We start from the raw sequence: 16982 nt of genomic DNA on the forward strand, positions 1-16982 counted from the left end.
AATTGTTTGCTCATTGTAGCAACGAAATTGATTGCTCATTTTAGCAATGAAACTTGTTTACTCGTTTGAGTAACGAACTTTATCTTCCATGAGAATATGAATGTTGCATCCTATTCGGGCAACATACTTTATCTCTCATGATGACAAAGAACTTTGTTTTTACAAACTTATTTACTCCTTTTAACAATATACTTTTATTATTGGAAACTTTTATCAAAACTTTGATTTCAATTCATGAACCAATATTATCTTGTTAAACTTGTGAGTACTCACCAACTATTTTATAGTTGACGCTCGTTTTACATGCTTTTTCAGGAATCATCGAGTAAGTGGCACTTAGGGACACTTCACTGTTAGGAGCATTCGCATGTGTTGTATTCCAATTTTCATTGTAATTTCTTTTAAAAGTTGTTCAAACCCCTTGTAAATTTGTAATGATTTTTAATACTATGGTTGGTGTTGTCTTTTAACTTTTGCTATGAAACCCTTTATACTGCCACGCGTCGTGTTTCCGCTTTAGCGGGGTGTGACATGTGGTAGTGTCATAATTTACCAAATAAGGAAAGATTCTCATCACCCAAGTTTCAGTTGGATAGAAACTTGGAATCATGCAACTTGTATTGTATGATGAATGAGAATTTTTCATCTTTGGGAAATTAAGACTAATTCATTTTTCACATGTACATGTGAGTCAAGTGAAAGACTAAAGGATCGGATACATTAGGTTGTGTGCTGGTTAGGTCCACCACAAAGGTTGATAAGATTATTCGTTATGATTTACTAAAGTTTACTAAATATGGTTATGCTTACAAGTTTAAGTGTAATTCTGAAACATTGGAAAAGTTTCAATGTATGGCAGAATGAATAAGAAGAATGAAATTAGGCAGAAAGATAAAAGTTTCTCCAATCTAAAGAGATGGTAAAGTACTTGAGTATCTTGTTTTATGATTATCTTAGTGATTATGAAACCATATCACAATTGATTGTCTAAGGACACCTTAGTGCATTTATTTGGCTAAGGAGAGGAATCGTGAATTGTGTAAATGGTTAAATCAAAAGATAAATCATACTTCGTTCAAAAATAAAATCTTAGAGTCATACTCCAAGATTGTAACTTGAGTGACATGATATTTACAAAGTTTATAACACTTATCATACGTAGAGTAAGATGTTTCCTATTCTTGTACATTTGAGATTGGTAAGTTTTGATGTTTGGGATAAAACAAAGACCAACTAAGACCAATTGTGAGAAGTGTTTAACTTGATAAGAATCCGTACTAACTCTTGAATATTTGTTTTGTCAATGAATGGTTCTTGACAAAGAGAATCTTATATGTCAAGAGGTCAGTGGGAGTCTTAAAGATCTCTGAAAAGTTTGAAGAACTAATCAAGAATAATGCCTATTGTTTAATCACTAGCACACAAATTGAGGTCTGTAAGCCATTGTGTTGACATATTCTTGTTTCTACGCATTTAGTAAAGTTGACTATGCTTGTGAGTTCTATGAGTTCATAATTGTTTGCATAACAACCTAGAAGCAATGGTAGACCCTTGTGCTAACCAGGTGGCAAGAAAATGAGATTGAACAAGTTCAGTCCATACGTGTTTGGATTTGCCACTAACCTTGTCTTGTGATTATGGTTATGACAAATTCACATGGATTGGAACACTTACACCATAAAATCTAAGTGTCATAAGGTTTCTCTTCGATTCATGAAAATGATGGTGAGGAAACTCTTTCACTAAGTAGATTTTAAGTATATAGCAATTGTGATATTTGCATTCTCCAAGTCGTTAGTGGAGCGCGTGTGGTTAACCGACACACTAACATGGACTTCTGAGAATGACAAAAGGTCTAAACATTATGATTACGACATCCCTCTTCATAATTTTTTAGACACACATGTGAGCTATCTAAGGAAAGGTGTATGATTTTGATAAAGTCTTATCAAATCAATCTCGTATCAGAAATCTGAACTTTGGTAAGAAAGTCAATAAAGTATTGATTTCTAGAAGTCCAGTTGATTTCTAGGTACATGTCAAAGCTAGTGGGAGCATAAGTGTTATGCTAGTAAGATAATAATCATTACGCTAGTGGGAGGATGATTATTATGTTAAGTGTTGCAAGTTAGCAATGTTAATTATAGAAAACAAAAGTTTCAATTCGCTTTGAAAAGTTGTTTTGCTATAATTAAGACAGAGGATTTTATACTTCATTCCAATTCTACAAGCTTAGATTGAGATTTTTAATCAACTTTAGTCAAGCATATATATATATATATATATATATATATATATATATATATATATATATATATATATATATATATATATATATATATATATGAATGTTATGTTGGAATGGTTCAACATAAGGAAATTCTATATATGTTGCGTTCTCAAAATTTGATTATGATTACGGCATCCCTCTTCATAGATGCCAAATAAAAATTTTATAGCATGAATCATGTTCCATATGCTTCGAGTATAGGTTTGATTACATGTGCTATAATATTTATCCATTCTTAAATTTTCCAGATGCCTAGGGCATTAAGAGAGAAAAAGGAATAGAACTGGATATGACTAAAATGATTAAGCAATTGTCAAAGACAACTTGAGGTTTACCAAAGATTGGTTACTCATGGACAATTGGAAGTATAGAGTAAGGACGATATTGACATATTTTGAAAAAGAGGCAACTCTTGTTCGGAAGTGATGGTCAAAATGGAAATATGGAATTGTTTCCATAGGTGGAAGTTATTCTTTGAATCTGTATGAGATTAGAGAAGTTAATGCAAAAAGGATGTTCAAAGGAATGTACTTTGAGTTTGAGGATTAATTTCCATGGAATTTTTTTCCATTGGAATATCTTGTAATGTCTGTTGCCAAGTCTCTGTAACTTTTGTGCATAGTCATTACAAGGGGGTCATTGCATATAAGTTTAGAATCTAACAGATTATAGTAAGTGACAAGAGTTTGGTATTCTTACATTTACGAATAAGGACTTGGGATTGTGAAATGAGCATCATTGAAATATTGTCGATCGATCTATTTCACAAATAAGGAGCTTAAACAAACATAGTGTGCATGCTTGGAGCAGGGCAAGACTATTGTTTTAATTCAAGTATTATGTTGATAAATTGAAACATTACATGAATAATGAGTAATCAATATGGTGCTTAGATAAAAGGTGATTTATTTACACTCAAAATGTTGGGGCCATATAGGATTAGTATTATTCTTGTGTTTAACTTTACATGTTTTGACTTCCAGAATAACTTGGTCATGCTTCCCGAATGACTAAGTTATTCAAACCATCCACAGTCAGTCATATGTTGGAAGAAGATATGAATCAAGACTGTCATGAAGTTGGTTTGTAGATGACCAAGATATTTGACATAACAAGAGTTGCTACAACATTCATGAGTGCTCATAAGTTCTGAGTATTGGATTCAACCCACGCTCATTTGAATCACTTCATGGATTTTATCACGAGTGATCATGAGAAAATAATATCTTATATTCTTCAAACCTAGAGATATGACTTGTTGACTATGAGTTAGTTATACATTGATTGCACAAAAACGCATTGGTAACTTGATTTTATAAAACGTGTCTTTGTGTATGATTAACAAGTAGTTAGTACAAGCATATGAGTCACAGTTTATCCATTCCTTTTACCCTTAAAAGGACAAAAGCGATATATTTGGGCCCTTTGATGATTTAGTGATGACACCCTAAGTGCTTGGCCAAGCCTGGACTAATTTGATTTGTTCAATTAGTCGATCGCCATAAATCAGAAATCGGGAAACAACAAATGGACAGAGAGAATGATTATAATCCATGTCTTAGTGCATATGATATCTAGAATGGAGGAATATATGATCACTTATCTAATGGACGCGTCATTGATTTGTTCAAAGTTTGACAACGGCTTTTAGACTTATCCAAGTGGGAGACTATTGGATTAGATGTCTAAGCCCATAACTATTATTGGTATGTACTTGATCCGAGAGTAGCATGGTCCATTTGGGTTGCATATCATCAGGTCAATTTGTTAGGATGTACTATTGAGAGAAGGTTAAATATGAGTTATTAATATATTATAAGTTATAATATATTAATATGAAATCATATGGTTTTAATTAGTATTGATCAAGAATTAATTTGGAATTAATTTACAAATGAGACTAATTAAATCTATTAGGACTAGTTATGTTAATTAGTTATATTTATATGTGTTGGGCTAATGATCCATGTTGGACCAAGTTTATGTATGTATACATAAAGAGTTGGGCCACATGAACCATGGATCATAAACCCATGGGTATGGATTTAGGTTATACCCATGACCCTTGAAATCCAACATATAAATACATGCTCCTAACCTAAAAAATGCCTACATGTGTATTCTTGGAGATTATGGGTGTTTTTGGGTGCATGAAATTCTCTCTCAAGCTCCTCCTTTGTCCATGATGTGTTGTGATTCCACTTGAGGCTTCCACACTATTGGGTCTAAGCTCTTAAGACTAGATACATCAAGAATTCAAGCTCCATCATAAGGTATGTTATTCTAACTAGACTCTTGTGTGGTATATGACAATTGTATGCTAGTTATAGGATTAATACCTTGGAAACACCATTGCATGTATAATTAGTGAAAACATAGATCCAAGGTATTTAGGGTTGCATGAACACCTTAGGAGTGTTAGAATGCTCATAACCCAACACAATAGTCCAAACATCTAGGCCCAACTAAAAACCCAACACAATTAGGGTTTTCACATGAAATGACGATTAGGATTAAGTGTTCACACTTAACCCATTAAGTCCATTATTCCACTAAGCCATCATACAATGGAATCGACATAAGTCATAACTTCAGTCCACTGGTCTAAACACGGTTCCCGGCAATCCAAAACTAGCATTTTCTAAAATTAGTATTTTCTAAACCCTAATTAGGGTTTCTAACCTGAGCATATGCCAATTAAGTCCAAAATTAAGGTTTTCGGTGTGTTAGGGTTCCACTAGGTCGGGCATCACCCACTGCCCCCCTCGAGCGGTGGTTGTCGGCGGCGGCAAACGACGGCAGCCACCACCTCATGATGGTGGTGGGGGTTTTCTATGGTTTCTCTCCGGCCCAAAACACCCAATCACATCTGCAACAAGGGGGAAACACATTGACACCCACCCCTGCGGTGACAGGTGGCAGCCACCACCTCACGGTGGTGGCGGTGGGTTTTCCGGCCACACAAACACACATACATGTAACAACCCAATTTTCACGTCTAAAAATTTTGTTTTAAAAAAACATTATTTTAGAAAAACACCAACAGTTAAAAACATTGTTTAATCAAACTATAACACAACGTAGACCATGTTTAAAAGTCAAGTCTTACAACCCATCAAAATATCATAGTACAAATCCCAGAGAATCTCGTCAATGCGGAACCCAGTGTGTGTACATGATGTGCCGCTACCGCGCCAGCTCCTTCCCCTTCGATGAAGAGGTACCTGAAATCAAAACTGTAAACTGTAAGCACAAAACTTAGTGAGTTCCCCTATCGTACCACATACCATACAAACACATAACATACATACTGCCAAGCTATTCTGGGGTGCCTGACTACCCGGTATGGCCATTCTGGGGTGCCGACCTACCAATACGGCCATTCTGGGGTGCCGTCCTACCCGTGTCAAGCCATTTTGGGGTGCTGACTACCCATGTCAAGCCATTCTGGGGTGCTAACTACCCATCGGTCCTAACAACCGATCCTCAGGGACTGGTCCCCTCCTACTACCTCTACCGCATAACATAACAGGCCAGCATGCAAACATATTATCACGTACTGTCAGACATTTCTGGGGTGTCTGACTACCCTTCGGTCCTAACAACCGAACTCTACTACAATCAAATATAACGTATAATGCTAGCATATAACATAACAGGTAGTAGCAACCAAGATGATATCACAAAGACAATCATCTAACATACGACTCCTACTGGTGGGCCGAAATTGAGGCCTTAGACCCACTGCTACTGGAAGGTAACTCACCTCGAAGTAGCTGCTGAACTGATCGGGAGCTGACTGCCTACTACTGCTGCTGCTGCTCCGGAAATCCTCCGGCTGCAAATCCTACAACATACTCAATCAAACACTGCTAACTGCCCTTTGGGTAAAATGACTATTTTACCCCTGATCATGCCCTAAGCCAAAGTCAGAGTCAACTTTCAGTTGACCTGACTCGCCGAGTCCCTACCCAAACGATTGCCCTTAATCTCGTTCCTACTCGTCGAGTTAGGCGACGACTCGACGAGTTTGCCTTCTAACTGATATTCAAGTCCTTCATCCTACTCGTCGAGTTGTATAAACAACTCGTCGAGTTCATCTTCATCCGATGAACACTCATGTTAAGACTTGCCGAGTTGTATGAACAACTCGTCGAGTTTGTTCTTGATCTAAGGAGATTGCCTTGAACTCGCCGAGTCAGGGCATTGACTCGCCAAGTTCCTCCATAGATGAGTTCAGCTTCCAACTCACTGAGTCACGCCCCGTGACTCACTGCACACTCGACACTACGAAAAGGGGATAAACTCGGAGACTCGCGAGCAGACTCGCCGAGTCACATGAACGACTCACCGAGTCGTTGCCATGCACTCACTAAATACACAGATTTTCTCGATTCCAGTCCATGCCATTCACAGATCTGGACCTCTAGAACACGAATCACACGTAAAGTTTCCAACTTTACGTGTAGATATTCATCCATGAAGGTTTTAGGGTTCAAAATGTACTCAAGAGGGTAGATCTAGGGTCTTCATGCAATGAGGGTCCATAAAGGCAACAGATCTAAGCTCCCGGAGCTCAAGCATGCTTAGATCTAAGGGCCAATCAACCTATTACGAGATAATTTGCACATACAAACTTGGGGATTGGCCCAAGGATGACTTACATGAAGTAATAAGCATAGAAACAGGGGAAAAACAGATTATATCTCAAAGGAACTGCTGAAAGAGTGCAAAGATGCCTGGATCCTTTCCTTCCTCTTGATCTACTTCCCCTTCTTGCCTCAAAACCTTCAAGAACACACACAATAGCCTCAAACTCTCAAGAAACAAGCTTAGAACGAGGGTTGGGAGCTCTGGGGAGTGAATGGGGGCTGGCCTGGGGCGGATATGTTGTTTAAATAGGGTGCAAACCCCTGAAACTTAGGGTTTCATCCAACAGCGGTGACTCGCCGAGTCCAGAATATGGACTCGCCGAGTCGCCAACTTAAAATGGTCCCGGGTCCCGTCCTTACTCGACGAGTCTGACCTATGACTCGTCGAGTCCAAGGCAAAAAGAAAGAGAATACTCAAATAAGATTTACGTACCAGGAACCAGGTGCTACAAATCTCCCCCACTTATTTTAGACTTCGTCCTCGAAGTCTGCTGCTCGATCCTGAAAACGCTCGGGGTAATGCTCCATCATCTCGTCCACCGGCTTCCAAGTCCATTCCGAACCCTTGCGGTGCTGCCATTGCACCTTCACTAGCTCCACCCTCTTGTTCCTCAAATCCTTCGTCTTCCTGTCGAGGATTGCGACTGGGCGCTTAATGTAATTCAGGCTGGCATCAACCTGAATATCCTCCAATGGCACTAGTGCTGAATCGTCCACTAGGCACTTCCGCAGCTGAGAAACATGGAAAGTGCTGTGGATCTGGCTGAGCTCAGCTGGCAGATCCAGCCTATACGCCACCTTGCCCACCCGGGCTACAACCCTGAACGGTCCGATGAATCTTGGGCCCAACTTGCCCCGCTTCCTGAATCGAATGACGCCTTTCCAAGGCGACACCTTCAGGAGAACCATATCCTCGAATTGGAACTCCAAGTCGGATCGACGCTTGTCGGTGTAAATTTTCTGCCGACTCTGAGTAGTCTGAAGCCTGCTCCGGACCTGTTGGATCCTCTCGGTCGTCTTGAGCACCACTTTGGTGCTCCCCATGACTCTCTGGCCAACTTCCCCCCAGCATATTGGGGTCCTGCACCTTCGTCCGTACAACAGCTCAAATGGGGGACGGTCAATACTCGCGTGATAGCTGTTGTTGTACGAGAACTCAGCCAGGGGAAGATAGGTATCCCAGCTACCACCGAAGTCTAGCACGCACGCCCGCAACATATCCTCCAGAGTTTGGATGGTCCGCTTGCTCTGGCCATCCGTCTGCAGGTGAAAGGCGGTGCTAAAATGCAAACGAGTGCCCAACTCATCATGGAATCTCTTCCAAAACCTGGAAGTAAAACGCACATCTCTGTCCGTGATCACCGATACCGGCACCCCGTGTCGCGCCACGATCTCCCTGATATAGATATCGGCCAATTTCTCGGCCGATATGCTCTCCTGGATCGGAATAAAGTGAGCACTCTTGGTCAATCGATCCACGATGACCCAAATCGAGTCCACTCCACGCGCTGTCGTGGGAAGCTTCGTGATAAAATCCATCGTGATATCTTCCCATTTCCATAGTGGAATATCCAACGGCTGCATCTTGCCATGCGGTCTCTGATGTTCAGCCTTGACCTTCCAGCAGGTCAAACACTGCTCAACGTACCATGCCACATCCCGCTTCATGCAGGGCCACCAATAATCTAGACGAAGATCCCTATACATCTTTGTCGCCCCGGGATGAATAGAGAATCAGGACTTGTGCGCCTCCTCCATCAAAATCTGGCGCACGCCTCCGTGATACGGCACCCACACCTACGGTGTAATGTCAATAGTCCCCGACTATCATAATCAAAGGAGGAAACCTGACCCATTACACGCTCGCTTTTCCGATGCTCCTCTTTGATAGCCTCCTGTTGAGCCTCCCGAATTCTCTCTAACAAGGGAGTCACCACGGTCATCCTCATGCATACGTCCCTGATCGGCGCCGCCTTGCGGCTAAGCGCATCGGCCACCACGTTGGCCTTCCCCGGGTGGTAAAGGATCTCGCAATCATAATCCTTCACCACATCCAACCACCGACGCTGCCTCATGTTCAGATTCGGCTGATCCATGAGGTACCTCAGACTCTTGTGGTCCATGTAAATGGTACATCGAACCCCGTAGAGGTAATGTCGCCAAATCTTGAGGGCAAAAACCACCGCCCCCAACTCAAAATCATGTGTCGGGTAGTTTGCCTCATGAAGCTTGAGCTGCCTCAAGGCGTAGGCAATGACATGCCCTTTCTGCATCAAAACCGCGCCCAACCCGGAAATGGACGCATCACAATAAACCACAAAATCCTCTACGCCCTCTAGCAGGGCTAAGATCGGCGCCTCGCACAATCTCTGTCTCAGCGTCTCAAATGCAGCCTGCTGCTCGGGTCCCCACCGAAAGACCACGGCTTTCTTCGTCAGCCGCGTCAGGGGTACGACTATCTTGGAGAAATCCTGAATAAATCTCCGATAGTATTCTGCTAATCCCAGGAAACTCTGAATCTCAGATGGAGACTTCGGAACCTCCCATCTCATCATGGCCTCGACCTTGGCCGGATCGACCAGAATCCCGTTCTGGTTGACGAGGTGTCCAAGAAATTGCACCTCGCGCAACCAGAACTCACACTTGGAGAACTTAGGATACAAGCTCTCCCTCCTCAGGGCCTCCAACACCTCTCTCAGATGCTCCTCATGCTCCTCCTGAGTCTTGGAATAAACCAAGATGTCATCGATAAAGACTATCACATACCGATCCAACATCGGTCTGCAAACGTGGTTCATGAGGTCCATGAACGCGGCAGGAGCATTGGTGAGCCCGAGCGGCATCACCACAAACTCATAATGGCCATAGCGCATCCGAAACGCGGTCTTCTGCGTATCCTCCTCCCTGACCCTCATCTGATGATAACCCGAACGCAAGTCAATCTTGGAGAGCCAAGATGCTCCCTGAAGCTGGTCAAAGAGGTCATCAATCCTCAGGAGTGGGTAACGGTTCTTCACCGTTACCTTGTTCAAATCCCGGTAATCTATACACATTCGATTCGACCCATCCTTCTTTTTCACAAATAGGATCGGCGCTCCCCAAGGCGAACTGCTCGGACGAATAAATCCCTTGTCTAGCAGCTCCTGCAGCTGCGCAGACAACTGCTGCATCTCGGGAGGAGCCAAACGATATGGTGCTTTGGCTATCGGAGCCGCACCGGGGATAAGGTCAATCCTGAACTCCACCTATTGCTCCGGAGGTATCTCAGGTAGCTCCTCCGGGAAAACATCTGCAAAATCTCGAACCACCGGAACCTCGCTCACTGTCGCCTTACCCGCCTCCCGGGTATCCATCACATACGTGACATATCCTGCGCATCCCTGCTGAAGATAGCGTCTAGCCCTCGCTGCTGAAAATATAGTGGGTCCACACTGCGGCCTCTCGCCATGAATCACTAACTCTCCCCCGCTTGGGGTCCTAACCCGCACTAGTTGTTGCGCGCAGTCTATCACCGCCCCATTAGGGCTCAACCAATCCATGCCAATAATCACTTTGTTCCCACGCAACGGAATGGAAACCAAGTCTACCAAGTAACGCTCCTCAAACAATCGCAGAACACAATCCCGAAACACCAACGATGCTCGCACCGATCGATCATCAACAATCTCTACCTCTAAAGGGCAATCTAACTCGCCCGAAGCCTCATGAAACCTCTTGCTAAGCGCAAGAGAAACAAACGACCGGGATGCACCCGAGTCGAACAATACCTAAACTGGGATTCCGTTCACATGGAATGATCCTAATGCATACATATACATACGGAGCACATATCAATATCATAACATCATAAAAACAAAAGATAGAGGGAAAGAATCACACCCGTCACCACATCGGGTGCGGCGCGTGCCTCCTCGGTAGTCAACTGGAATGCTCGGCTCCTCACCATCGGAGCCTCTGCCTTGCCCTTCCGGCCATCCGTGATCCGCAGGGTCGCTGGAGCTGGCGCCTTCACTGGCGCTGAAACTGTCAACTGGGGGCAATTGGCCCTCTTGTGGCCCTCTGGTTGCAGTGGAAACACAGCAACTCTGATGTCTGAATAACTGCTGCCGGAGCAGTGCAATCCCTGCTAATGTGCCCAGACTTGCCGCACTTGTAGCAGCCTGATGATCCCATCATGTACGCCCCCTCGTGCGGCCTGCCGCATTTCCTGCAGCGGCTCGGTCCTAATTGGCCTTTCGGCCTACCATTTGATCCCTTGGGCTTCTTCTCCGAAGCCCCTCCTGCCTGACCCTCCTCTAATTTCCATTTCCGGATATGCTCCAAATCTATCTCCCTCTCCCTTGCCCTTGCAATCATAGAGTCCAAGGTAGGGCAAGCCGAAAAGCTAACATTCTCCCGGATGTCAGCTCGTAGCATATCGTGATAACGAGTCCTCCTCATATCCTCGTCACCAGCATACTGGGGCACCAAAAAAGCTCTCTCCTAGAACTTGGAGGTGATCTCCGCCACAGTCTCCGTCGTCTGCCTCATGTCTAGAAACTCCCTGGTCAGCTGCTAAAGCTCGACAGCCGACGCAAACTCTGCCCTGAACCTGGTCACAAAGTCCGACCAGGTCATAACCTCGATAGCTGAGGCTCCCAACGAGTCACCCACTGACTCCCACCAATCCCGGGCTCGGTCCCGTAAACACCTTGCTGCATACCTCACCTTCGACCCCTCGGGGCAGAAGCTAGTCAACTGTGCAGACTCGATGTCTGCAATCCATCGCCTGGCAACAATGGGGTCTTTCACCCCATGGAAATCCGGTGCACCACTGCCCCTGAAGTCCTTAAAGGACAGTGTGCGAGATCCCGACTGGCCAGATGCCATGTTGCTCCTGAACGCCCATATGCGATCCTCCATCAACTCCATGATCCCTTCCTTGATCGACCCGAAGATAACGGGAGTCGACTCAAGGATACCCCTGGTGATCTCTGATGCGATGAACTCGCGTAGTCCCTCATCTACCGGCTCGGAACCTGATCCCGAACCTGACCCCTCTCCTGAACCGCCATCCACCGGCCTCGATCGAAGTACCACCATTCTGCAATACATAAATAACAATCATTAGAGATACTGATACTTCCTGAGGGATCACAGCTATTTACAAGTTCCCTGGTCTCATCTTGGCCTCCCTTGGTTCGGGTACGGATCCTCTGTTTTCAGTAGTACGGGCCCATACTACCTTCCACATCTATCCGTACCTTCTTCAAGGTATGCCTTGACTCCACCATATCCCTTTCACTAAGGCTGATCACTACTATACTCATCCCAGGCTCGCCCTAGGGAAATCTCCGTCTCTACTCGATCCGGTCCTCAGCTGCTGCAGGCCTCCTTGTAATGCCAATTAGCCATCACCCGAATACCATCACATGCAACGAGACTCAGATAATCCTTCGAGTACCCGACTCGTCCCTACAACGGTTGGACTCAAACAAGAGCTGCGCAGTACGATCAAATCCGGTACTCTAAGATTATTCAACTCTGATCACATGTGACGTGACGTATTCGCTCAATGACTAATTCCCATTATTTGAAGTCCCACGTAGCACGAAGCAAGCAGCATTCAGACAAGGGAAACAACTTCAAGCAGTTCCATTCCCATGGAGAGAAACTGAACTAGCACACTGCGCTAACTCATACTATCAGGCACACCCTAGCAGGTTACCCTACTGCTGTCTACTCTATACTAGCATGCAATTTTCATACAGCTGGAACACATAAAGCAAGCACATAAGGCATCACTCCTAGATCCTTAGCCCTATTCTAGCATGCTGTTCTACAAAAGCTGATAACATAACATAAACTTGTATGGGTACTTTGGGGAATACTTACTTGAGCTAGGCCAGTCGCGCACATCACACACTTCGTTCTTTCTTAAACTCTTTCCTCAATTTTAGAAATCATTTTCTTTTAAAAAAATTTTAATCCCTCGATTTGAGTTCAGACACCCCCGAAGGTGAGTCCGAATCCCTCAAACCAGGGCTCTGATACCAACTTGTAACAACCCAATTTTCACGTCTAAAAATTTTGTTTTAAAAAAACATTACTTTAGAAAAACACCAACAGTTAAAAACATTGTTTAATCAAACCATAACACAACGTAGACCATGTTTAAAAGTCAAGTCTTAAAACCCATCAAAATATCAGAGTACAAATCCCAGAGAATCTTGTCAATGCGGAACCCAGTGTGTGTGCATGATGTGCCGCTACCGCGCCAGCTCCTTCCCCTTCGATGAAGAGGTACCTGAAATCAAAACTGTAAACTGTAAGCACAAAACTTAGTGAGTTCCCCCATCGTACCACATACCATACAAACACATAACATACATACTGCCAGGCTATTCTGGGGTGCCTGACTACCCGGTACGGCCATTCTGGGGTGCCGCCTACCCATACGGCCATTCTGGGGTGCCGTCCTACCCGTGTCAAGCCATTCTGGGGTGCTGACTACCCATCTCAAGCCATTCTGGGGTGCTGACTACCCATTGGTCCTAACAACCGATCCTCGGGGACTGGTCCCCTCCTACTACCTCTACCGCATAACATAACAGGCCAGCATGCAAACATATCATCACGTACTGTCAGACATTTCTGGGGTGTCTGACTACCCTTCGGTCCTAACAACCGAACTCTACTACTATCACATATAACGTATCATGCTAGCATATAACATAACAGGTAGTAGCAACCAAGATGATATCACAAAGACAATCATCTAACATACGACTCCTACTGGTGGGCCGGCATTGAGGCCTTAAACCCACCGCTACTGGAAGGTAACTCACCTCGAAGTAGCTGCTGAACTGATCGGGAGCTGACTGCCTACTGCTGCTTCGGAAATCCTCCGGCTGCAAATCCCACAACATACTCAATCAAACACTACTAACTGCCCTTTGGGTAAAATGACTATTTTACCCCTAATCATGCCCTAAGCCAAAGTCAGAGTCAACTTTCAGTTAACCTGACTCGCCGAGTCCCTACCCAAACGTTTGCCCTTAATCTCGTTCCTACTCGTCGAGTTAGGCGACGACTCGACGAGTTTGCCTTCTAACTGATATTCAAGTCCTTCATCCTACTCGCCGAGTTGTATAAACAACTCGTCGAGTTCATCTTCATCCGATGAACACTCATGCTAAGACTCACCGAGTTGTATGAACAACTCGTCGAGTCTGTTCTTGATCTAAGGATATTGCCTTGAACTCGGCGAGTCAGGGCATTGACTCGCCGAGTTCCTCCATAGATGAGTTCAGATTCCAACTCACTGAGTTACGCCCCGTGACTCACTGCACACTCGACACTACGAAAAGGGGATAAACTCGAAGACTCGCGAGCAGACTCGTCGAGTCACATGAACGACTCGCCGAGTCGTTGCCATGCACTCACTAAATACACAGATTTGCTCGATTCCAGTACATGCCATTCACAGATCTGGACTTCTAGAACACGAATCACACGTAAAGTTTCCAACTTTACGTATAGATATTCACCCATGAAGGTTTTAGGGTTCAAAATGTACTCAAGAGGGTAGATCTAGGGTATTCATGCAATGAGGGTCCATAAAGGCAACAAATCTGAGCTCCCGGAGCTCAACCATGCCTAGATCTAAGGGCCAATCAGCCTATTACGAGATAATTTGCACATACAAACTTGGGGATTGGCCCAAGGATGACTTACATGAAGTAATAAGCATAGAAACAGGGGAAAAACGGATTATACCTCAAAGGAACTGCTGAAAGAGTGCAAAGATGCTTGGATCCTTTCCTTCCTCTTGATCTACTTCCCCTTCTTGCCTCAAAACCTTCAAGAACACACACAATAGCCTCAAACTCTCAAGAAACAAGCTTAGAACGAGGGTTGGGAGCTCTGGGGAGTGAATGGGGGCTGGCCTGGGGCGGATATGTTGTTTAAATAGGGTGCAAACCCCTGAAACTTGGGTTTCATCTAACAGCGGTGACTCGCCGAGTCCAGAATATGGACTCGACGAGTCGCTAACTTAAAATGGTCCCGGGTCCCGTCCTTACTCGGCGAGTCTGACCTATGACTCGCCGAGTCCAAGGCAAAAAGAAAGAGAATACTCAAATAAGATTTACGTACCAGGAACCAGGTGCTACAATACAACCTCATAAAAACCGGAAGCAGCAATTACACACAAACATACACCCATATACACACCCATAACCACCTCCCACGGTGGTTGGTGGCGGTGGGATATGGCCGAAACGACCGCCACCATGGTTGGCTGCCATGGTGGTGTGCCTAACCTCCAGCCAATAATCCTCATGAGTCCAGCAGCATCACGCGTAAAAATGCGACAAGAAACATAGCCACCAGCCACCGTTTTGAAGGTTGGCAGCATAAAAGTCGACGGAACAGGCGATTGAGGCCAGCAACGGCAACTAAGACATAACCACATCGCACTCGCCGGAACGAAAAGAAACAGAAAAGAGAGAATGGTCGCAGATACGTTACTAAGAGATTTCGGTTGCTCGTGATCCACACATCGACGCCCACAACGAGTTCCATGGTCCTAGGTGGTTCTCCTGTTGCCCACGATATCCGGCACGAAAGCTATGGTGTTGCTCGACGACGTAACAGGTAGAAAGGTGGCGGTCGATCTCTGCTTGGCGGCGACGGCTGAAGATGCTCCACATGGTGGTGGCGGTTGTAGTATAGTGACTTAGGGTTAGGGTTGCATTATGAGAACGGAAAGGAAGGATGGTACCGGGTCTAATCCCGTGTCCTTCCAAACTTTAATTCATTTTTTCAATATTAGTCCTTCCCCACTATATTGTTTTCAATTTAAATCCAAAACGTACACTTTAGCCCCCAACTTCTAAAATAGTAGCAATTAACTCCTCAAGACCAACACATTACTACATTATTATTGATTTTAGGGCTACTATTCATTCAATAATTTGTCTATTTATTTATTTAATAAACGGGGTGTTACATGCAGTGGCGGAGGCAATGCATAAGAAGTGGGGTGCATGGCCCCCACTTAGATGTAAGTTATAACAAGAATAGATTTAGAAAAAAAAAATTATTGTTATATTTGTAATGGTTGGTCCCCACATAAGTGTTTGGTTGTACCCAATTATAGATTTTGAATCAATCTCCTTCCGTTCTCAGCTTCTTCTTTTTTTTTCTTTGTCTTTCTTAACAGTTGTGAAGTTTGGGAAGAGTTAATGACAATTAATGGACTATGTATATATATGTAACAGGCATCTCTAATATTGTGTGCAGTGTGTATCATTAATAAAAGACTGTACTACTGCACAAAAGATCATCTTCTTCCATGTTCTTTCCTGTTTCAAAGTTGTATGCATATTAGATGTTGTTTCTTGGGTTTAATCCCATCGGTTAGAAGTTCTACGGTCAATGGTTGACTAGTCAACGGTCAAGGGTCGAGTGTGCACCCCAATTAACTTTCTGGCTAGATCCGCCACTGGTTACATGATTACTTCCCAAAGTTCTTACAAACAAGTTTCTTGTTTTTGGTTTTATAATATGAACCATTAAGATAATATTCATATGTTAAAAGCAGAGTGAATCCAATCAAGGTCATTTGTGTTGTGTTTGGAATGTTGGCACCAGTCTTAGCAAAAGTACTCATGCAATATGGGACAAAAACTGTAATTTTTTATATCATCAAAAAAGGTGGGAAAAAGATTTGCTATGGATCTTTTGTGTGCAAAAGACGTTAATGCCCTCAACATCCATTGATTCCGGTCAACCATCTGGCCCGTTTGTTATGCATGGCATGAGAGGGCAACACAACCTTGTATTTTGTTTGGCATGTACTGGACTTGTATTAGGACGGATGTCAATTGCATAAAAATTGCAACTTTTTGTTCCTCCTTTTAGACGAGACAAGAACTTGATCTCAATCTCATTTGTGCAAAAGACTTTTTAGCCCTTATTACTAAAAATAACCTTATCAAGTTTCTCCGGTTGTGGCCAATAGTGGCCAGACTGTCTGTGTGTAATAAACACAACCT

The sequence above is a fragment of the Lactuca saligna genome, chromosome 1 (genome assembly GCF_052625555.1).
Source record: "Lactuca saligna cultivar CGN05327 chromosome 1, ASM5262555v1, whole genome shotgun sequence".
Taxonomy (NCBI): Eukaryota; Viridiplantae; Streptophyta; class Magnoliopsida; order Asterales; family Asteraceae; genus Lactuca; species Lactuca saligna.